The sequence below is a fragment of the Oncorhynchus kisutch genome, unplaced genomic scaffold (assembly GCF_002021735.2).
Source record: "Oncorhynchus kisutch isolate 150728-3 unplaced genomic scaffold, Okis_V2 Okis03b-Okis08b_hom, whole genome shotgun sequence".
Taxonomy (NCBI): domain Eukaryota; kingdom Metazoa; phylum Chordata; class Actinopteri; order Salmoniformes; family Salmonidae; genus Oncorhynchus; species Oncorhynchus kisutch.
In genome coordinates this window covers 4,309,688-4,317,278 of record NW_022261980.1, presented here as the reverse complement: position 1 = coordinate 4,317,278, position 7,591 = coordinate 4,309,688, and the positions used below count along the sequence as shown (strand labels likewise).

General features: G+C 43.2%; 1 pseudogene; it reads right to left on the bottom strand.

Annotated features, from left to right (window-relative positions):
* Nucleotides 1-5: 5 nt before the first annotated feature.
* LOC116359625 (major histocompatibility complex class I-related gene protein-like) lies at nucleotides 6-1,766 on the bottom strand (annotated as a pseudogene).
* Nucleotides 1,767-7,591: the final 5,825 nt, after the last annotated feature.

The window sequence follows — 7,591 nt, the reverse complement described above, 5'->3', positions numbered from 1 at the left end:
AGATCTTATATTAAAAATCATATGTTTATTGTTGTGGTCCAGCCTTAAAGTGGAAATGTAGGCATGAATCAATCCATTAATCGATTAGGCTACATTTTACTGTCTGTAATACATGTATTGTTGTGCAGTAATGATGAACATACACTACATACAATACAACACAGAGACTGTAAAGACATTCCAATAACAAACAGACCTCATACACATGATCACATGATTCTCCTTCTGGGTAAGATACTGGATATCAGCTGATACAGCACAGATATAGAGTACATTCTGAAATTAATGAATAGTCATGATTGGAAATGACAGCTCTGGACTTATGCCCAGATGTTGGTTACGTCTCCCCAAACTGATCCTTTACAGTTCTCTATTGAGGGTAAGGGAAGATTGACTGACCATAACAATCATTCATGCATTTTGTGTCTGCTCTGATAGGTGCTCTGGCAGTCATATTTTCATTGTGATTTGAGCTGAATCGACAAAGGTGCATCAGTGTCCCAAAAATGTATCAGGTCTCAGAATCTGAAGACAGGATAATTTCCTCTGACACTGTTGCATCAACATTGACCAGTTTAGACTGTGAGGCAGTGTTACTCCACCTCCCTTTGACACAAATGAAAATGCCCAATAGAATAACAACCAGCAGCATCACCAGTAGAACTGAGAGGGTGGATAGGTGAACTCTCTCTGTCCCAGACTCCCAACTGACATCCAGCTTGTTGTCCAGACTGAGGTGAGAGGCAGTACAGGTGTAGTTGTGTCTCTTCTTTAGCTCCTCAGTACTGACCTCCAGACTCTTCCTCAGCTGGTAGGTCCCATCTCCACTAGGCAGCACCTCCCCCCCTGTCAGCTCCTGTTCTGCCACTGGCTGGCCGTCTCTCAGCAGGGTCATGTTGATGTGGCGGGGGTAGAAACCAAATGCTAGGCAGCTCACCTGAAACCCTCCAGAAACCTCTTTCTTTATCAACCTGAGTCTGGGAGGAACTTTACGCATCACAACGTTCTTCTCTCTCTTCAGGATTGTCTTCAGTGTTCTGATGCAAAGAGTAAGTAAAACATTCTCATAAAGAATTTTTTCCTGTAATTGCCTCATTCCATCCCATCCTTGAAGTAGTTGACCAGCATCATATGTAAAATGTGTCATGTTGTAATATATTGCATGATCTACAAAAAACTGCATTGAAAGTGTTCTTTGTCATGATCAGGGCTGGTTCACCATTGTCAAACATCTCACAGCCAGCCATTCTTTGCTGAACTTGAACACCTTCCGTGAGATTCAAGTGGTGCTTTAGGTGAAAGTATCTCTCCTTCATGTGGTGGTACATAATTCTGAATACATAAGCTCCATCCTGAGCTTCGTCCTCATGTATTTTGTCTGAGGTGTTATGACCCCTGTAGATGAAGTGTTTCATGTTGGAGTCATAGTAAGTCACTTGAACATCATCCAACATCACCACAACCGTAAACTCAGGGAAAGGTGTCTCTCCACTTATATATGTTGCAAGTGCCCACAGAGAATGTGATCCTGAACCTGGGAGAGCAGTTAAAGTAAAATGAGTTATGAACATTTTATATTTTATAACATAAAACAATCATTAATGAGGTAAGAGTAAACAGTCCATATTACCTGACTTGACTATGGTGCAAAAGGAAAGAACAAACAAAAAGACAGACAGTTTGCCCATGATTTAGAAAATGTAGCCTCGCGTAGCAAGTTTCTAAGCTCTCAAGTGTGTCTGACAGACTTCCTTTTAGCTATGAATAACAATGTGCTACACAGTTGGTTATGTAGCTTTTGGGAGACAATACCAAATTCACGTAGAAATGTACGTTATAGATCTGTCATTCTCAATGAAAGCAAGTCTGAGAAGCGGTATATATGTTCTATTTCTGATATTTCTATGCTCCCTTTTATTAAAGCACGACTGCCCCTGAAATATCACTTCTCGTTTAGAAAATGTCCTGTGTGGCATCGATATGAGACAGAAACATTTATTCTAGTGTCAACATTGACTACAAAGTGTAAATAGGATAACTTTGGTCATAAAGTCAGTCTCGTCCAAAATGGAGATTTGCGAGATTATAGGAAAAAAGTGTATGTCACTGGAATTACTAAAGCCAATGATAATTATGCATCCCAAATGGCACCCTATTGTCTATATAGTGCACTTCTTTTGACCAGGGCCCATAGTGAACCATGTAGGGAATAGGGTGCCATTTGGAACATATCCTCTGAGCACCTGCCCTTTACATAATTAATAGAATGTAGGTTAGATAAAGATGTTTATGGCTTTTACATGGAAAAATGCACAAAGCAGGTTTAGGGAATCTAATATGGCCAGTGGTCCTAGGCTTTAGCTCAGAGGGCTACACAGTATTGTGATGTATCCAAGGTGGCATAGCAGTTCAGACGTCTTTTGTCCTCGTCTTGTCGTGTCCTGTATATATATATATTTACAACTTTTTCACATACATTTTATTTTTATTTTCCATCAACTCATCTTCAAAACACTCTCCTGCAACCCGCCTCACCAATGTATATTTATAAAAAAGTATTATTTACCTCAGATCTGTAATCCTCCAAGAAGCTAGCCAGAAACTCCAAGAAGCTAGCCTGAAACTAGCCAGAAGCTAATCCAGAAGCTAGTTCAGAAGCTAGTTAGCTCCTTTACTGGCAAATCGTTAGTATTCAGCTAACCACGGTTTGTGGTCATCAGCTATCCTTTAGCTCGAAAATCTATCGCCAGTTCTGTACGGCGCAGCGCGGCTCGGAACGGAACATACCGGACCAATTTTTCTCTCCATGTCCCTGGATTTCGACTGCTCTCTGGACATTCATACCCGGATCTCACAGCTAGCTAGCTGCTATCCGTGTGACTATCGGCCTTCGTCGATTCCGGAGCAAACATCAATTATTCCGGAGCCAGCAAGCTCCGTCAATCACTCCTGAGTTCCATCAATCACACCTGGGCTGCAGTCACCTATCCGGACCCGTTTTACTGCCTTCGCGGAGCCCCACCGGGCCTTCACAACTGGACTGCCGACGTTATCTACCCGAAGGAGTTATTCGGCTGGCTCCTCCGTCGCGACGTTACCTGAACGCCCATCTGCGGCCTGCTAACCATTCGCTGTCTTACCGGCTGCTATCTGAATAGACAATCGGACAATTTTTTTTATTTTTTTATTATTATTATTATGTTTTCTTCTTGGGCCTCTATAACTATATCTATTGTTTTTATTTTTGTTGTTGTTGTGTGATTTGGATTGATCCCCTCTACCACACGGAACCCCACTAATCTACTGACGGAACGCAAGAGGTGGCTAACAACAGACCTCCATCCTATGCTAGCTTGCTACCGATGCCCTGGCTAGCTGTCTAAATCACCAACCAACCTCTCCACTCACCGGACCCTTTTGATCACTCGACTAAGCATGCCTCTCCTTAATGTCAATATGTCTTGTCCATTGCTGTTCTGGTTAGTGTTTATTGGCTTATTTCACTGTAGAGCCTCTAGTCCTGCTCACTATACCTTATCCAACCTATTAGTTCCACCACCCACACATGCAATGACATCTCCTGGTTTCAACGATGTTTCTAGAGACAATATCTCTCTCTTCATCACTCAATACCTAGGTTTACCTCCACTGTATTCACATCCTACCATACATTTGTCTGTACATTATACCTTGATGCTATTTTATCGCCCCCAGAAACCTCCTTTTACTCTATGTTCCAGACGTTCTAGACGACCAATTCTCATAGCTTTTAGCCGTACCCTTATTCTACTCCTCCTATGTTCCTCTGGCGATGTAGAGGTGAATCCAGGCCCTGCAGTGCCTAGCTCCACTCCTATTCCCCAGGCGCTCTCTTTTGACGACTTCTGTAACCGTAATAGCCTTGGTTTCATGCATGTTAACATTAGAAGCCTCCTCCCTAAGTTTGTTCTATTCACTGCTTTAGCACACTCTGCCAACCCGGATGTTCTAGCTGTGTCTGAATCCTTGCTTAGGAAGACCACCAAAAATTCAGACATTTTAATTCCAAACTACAACATTTTCAGACAAGATAGAACTGCCAAAGGGGGCGGTGTTGCAATCTACTGCAAAGATAGCCTGCAGAGTTCTGTCCTACTATCCAGGTCTGTACCCAAACAATTTGAACTTCTACTTTCAAAAATCCACCCCTCTAAAAACAAGTCTCTCACCGTTGCCGCCTGCTATAGACCACCCTCTGCCCCCAGCTGTGCTCTGGACACCATATGTGAACTGATTGCCCCCCATCTATCTTCAGAGTTCGTGCTGCTAGGCGACCTAAACTGGAACATGCTTAACACCCCAGCCATCCTACAATCTAAACTTGATGCCCTCAATCTCACACAAATTATCAATGAACCTACCAGGTACCTCCCCAAAGCCTTAAACACGGGCACCCTCATAGATATCATCCTAACCAACTTCCCCTCTAAATACACCTCTGCTGTCTTCAACCAAGATCTCAGCGATCACTGCCTCATTGCCTGCATCCGTAATGGGTCAGCGGTCAAACGACCTCCACTCATCACTGTAAAACGCACCCTGAAACACTTCTGCGAGCAGGCCTTTCTAATCGACCTGGCCGGGGTATCCTGGAAGGATATTGATCTCATCCCGTCAGTAGAGGATGCCTGGATATTTTTTTAAATGCCTTCCTAACCATCTTAAATAAACATGCCCCATTCAAGAAATTTAGAACCAGGAACAGATATAGCCCTTGGTTCTCCCCAGACCTGACTGCCCTTAACCAACACAAAAACATCCTATGGCGTTCTGCATTAGCATCGAACAGCCCCCGTGATATGCAGCTGTTCAGGGAAGCTAGAAACCATTATACACAGGCAGTTAGAAAAGCCAAGGCTAGCTTTTTCAAGCAGAAATTTGCTTCCTGCAACACTAACTCAAAAAAGTTCTGGGACACTGTAAAGTCCATGGAGAATAAGAACACCTCCTCCCAGCTGCCCACTGCACTGAAGATAGGAAACACTGTCACCACTGATAAATCCACCATAATTGAGAATTTCAATAAGCATTTTTCTACGGCTGGCCATGCTTTCCACCTGGCTACTCCTACCCCGGACAACAGCACTGCACCCCCAACAGCAACTCGCCCAAGCCTTCCCCATTTCTCCTTCTCCCAAATCCATTCAGCTGATGTTCTGAAAGAGCTGCAAAATCTGGACCCCTACAAATCAGCCGGGCTAGACAATCTGGACCCTTTCTTTCTAAAATTATCTGCCGAAATTGTTGCCACCCCTATTACTAGCCTGTTCAACCTCTCTGTCGTGTCGTCTGAGATTCCCAAAGATTGGAAAGCAGCTGCGGTCATCCCCCTCTTCAAAGGGGGGGACACTCTTGACCCAAACTGCTACAGACCTATATCTATCCTACCGTGCCTTTCTAAGGTCTTCGAAAGCCATGTCAACAAACAGATTACCGACCATTTCGAATCTCACCATACCTTCTCTGCTATGCAATCTGGTTTCAGAGCTGGTCATGGGTGCACCTCAGCCACGCTCAAGGTCCTAAACGATATCTTAACCGCCATCGATAAGAAACATTACTGTGCAGCCGTATTCATTGATCTGGCCAAGGCTTTCGACTCTGTCAATCACCATATCCTCATCGGCAGACTCGACAGCCTTGGTTTCTCAAATGATTGCCTCGCCTGGTTCACCAACTACTTCTGTGTCAAATCGGAGGGTCTGCTGTCCGGACCTCTGGCAGTCTCTATGGGGGTGCCACAGGGTTCAATTCTTGGACCGACTCTCTTCTCTGTATACATCAATAAGGTCGCTCTTGCTGCTGGTGAGTCCCTGATCCACCTCTACGCAGATGACACCATTCTGTATACTTCCGGCCCTTCTTTGGACACTGTGTTAACAACCCTCCAGGCAAGCTTCAATGCCATACAACTCTCCTTCCGTGGCCTCCAATTGCTCTTAAATACAAGTAAAACTAAATGCATGCTCTTCAACCGATCGCTACCTGCACCTACCCGCCTGTCCAACATCACTACTCTGGACGGCTCTGACTTAGAATACGTGGACAACTACAAATACTTAGGTGTCTGGTTAGACCGTAAACTCTCCTTCCAGACCCATATCAAACATCTCCAATCCAAAGTTAAATCTAGAATTGGCTTCCTATTTCGCAACAAAGCATCCTTCACTCATGCTGCCAAACATACCCTTGTAAAACTGACCATCCTACCAATCCTCGACTTTGGCGATGTCATTTACAAAATAGCCTACAATACCCTACTCAACAAATTGGATGCAGTCTATCACAGTGCAATCCGTTTTATCACCAAAGCCCCATATACTACCCACCATTGTGACCTGTACGCTCTCGTTGGCTGGCCCTCGCTTCATACTCGTCGCCAAACCCACTGGCTCCATGTCATCTACAAGACCCTGCTAGGTAAAGTCCCCCCTTATCTCAGCACGCTGGTCACCATAGCATCTCCCACCTGTAGCACACGCTCCAGCAGGTATATCTCTCTAGTCACCCCCAAAACCAATTATTTCTTTGGCCGCCTCTCCTTCCAGTTCTCTGCTGCCAATGACTGGAACGAACTACAAAAATCTCTGAAACTGGAAACACTTATCTCCCTCACTAGCTTTAAGCACCAACTGTCAGAGCAGCTCACAGATTACTGCACCTGTACATAGCCCACCTATAATTTAGCCCAAACAACTACCTCTTTCCCAACTGTATTTAATTTTAATTTTTTATTTATTTTGCTCCTTTGCACCCCATAATTTTTATTTCTACTTTGCACACTCTTCCATTGCAAAACTACCATTCCAGTATTTTACTTGCTATATTGTATTTACTTTGCCATCATGGCCTTTTTGCCTTTACCTCCCTTCTCACCTCATTTGCTCACATTGTATATAGACTTGTTTATACTGCATTATTGACTGTATGTTTGTTTTTACTCCATGTGTAACTCTGTCGTTTTATCTGTCGAACTGCTTTGCTTTATCTTGGCCAGGTCGCAATTGTAAATGAGAACTTGTTCTCAACTTGCCTACCTGGTTAAATAAAGGTAAAATAAATAAATAAAAATAAAAATGTGCATCAGACCTAGCTGATCTCATTAGCAAGCAGGTAACATGGAGGGATACTTATTTAAAATGTGGAATGGAGACATTGGATTTGCAGCTTTTTGATATATTATTGGGTGTCCAATACAAAATAACAGTTAATTAAAACAGACCTTATATTCAAAAGCTATGTTTTATGTTGGGGTCCAGCCTTGGAGTGGAAATGTAGGCCTGAATATTTGACTGGGTAAAAGTAGCACTAAAAAAATTATGTTTAGAACGAGCGGTGTGCATATTGTAAAACAGAAAATGACTTTTCATGGCCCTGAACATGATCAAACAGATTCATTCTCTACTAAAGGTGTTCTATCATAAAACTGTTTCATTGTAGTCAGAACAACATTCACCTTAGTTTAATACTCATGCCAGTCTTAAACTGGAGTGAAATAGAGTCAGATTTCTTCCTTCCACAGGGATAAACTAGTTCCTGAGAGAAGTTATGG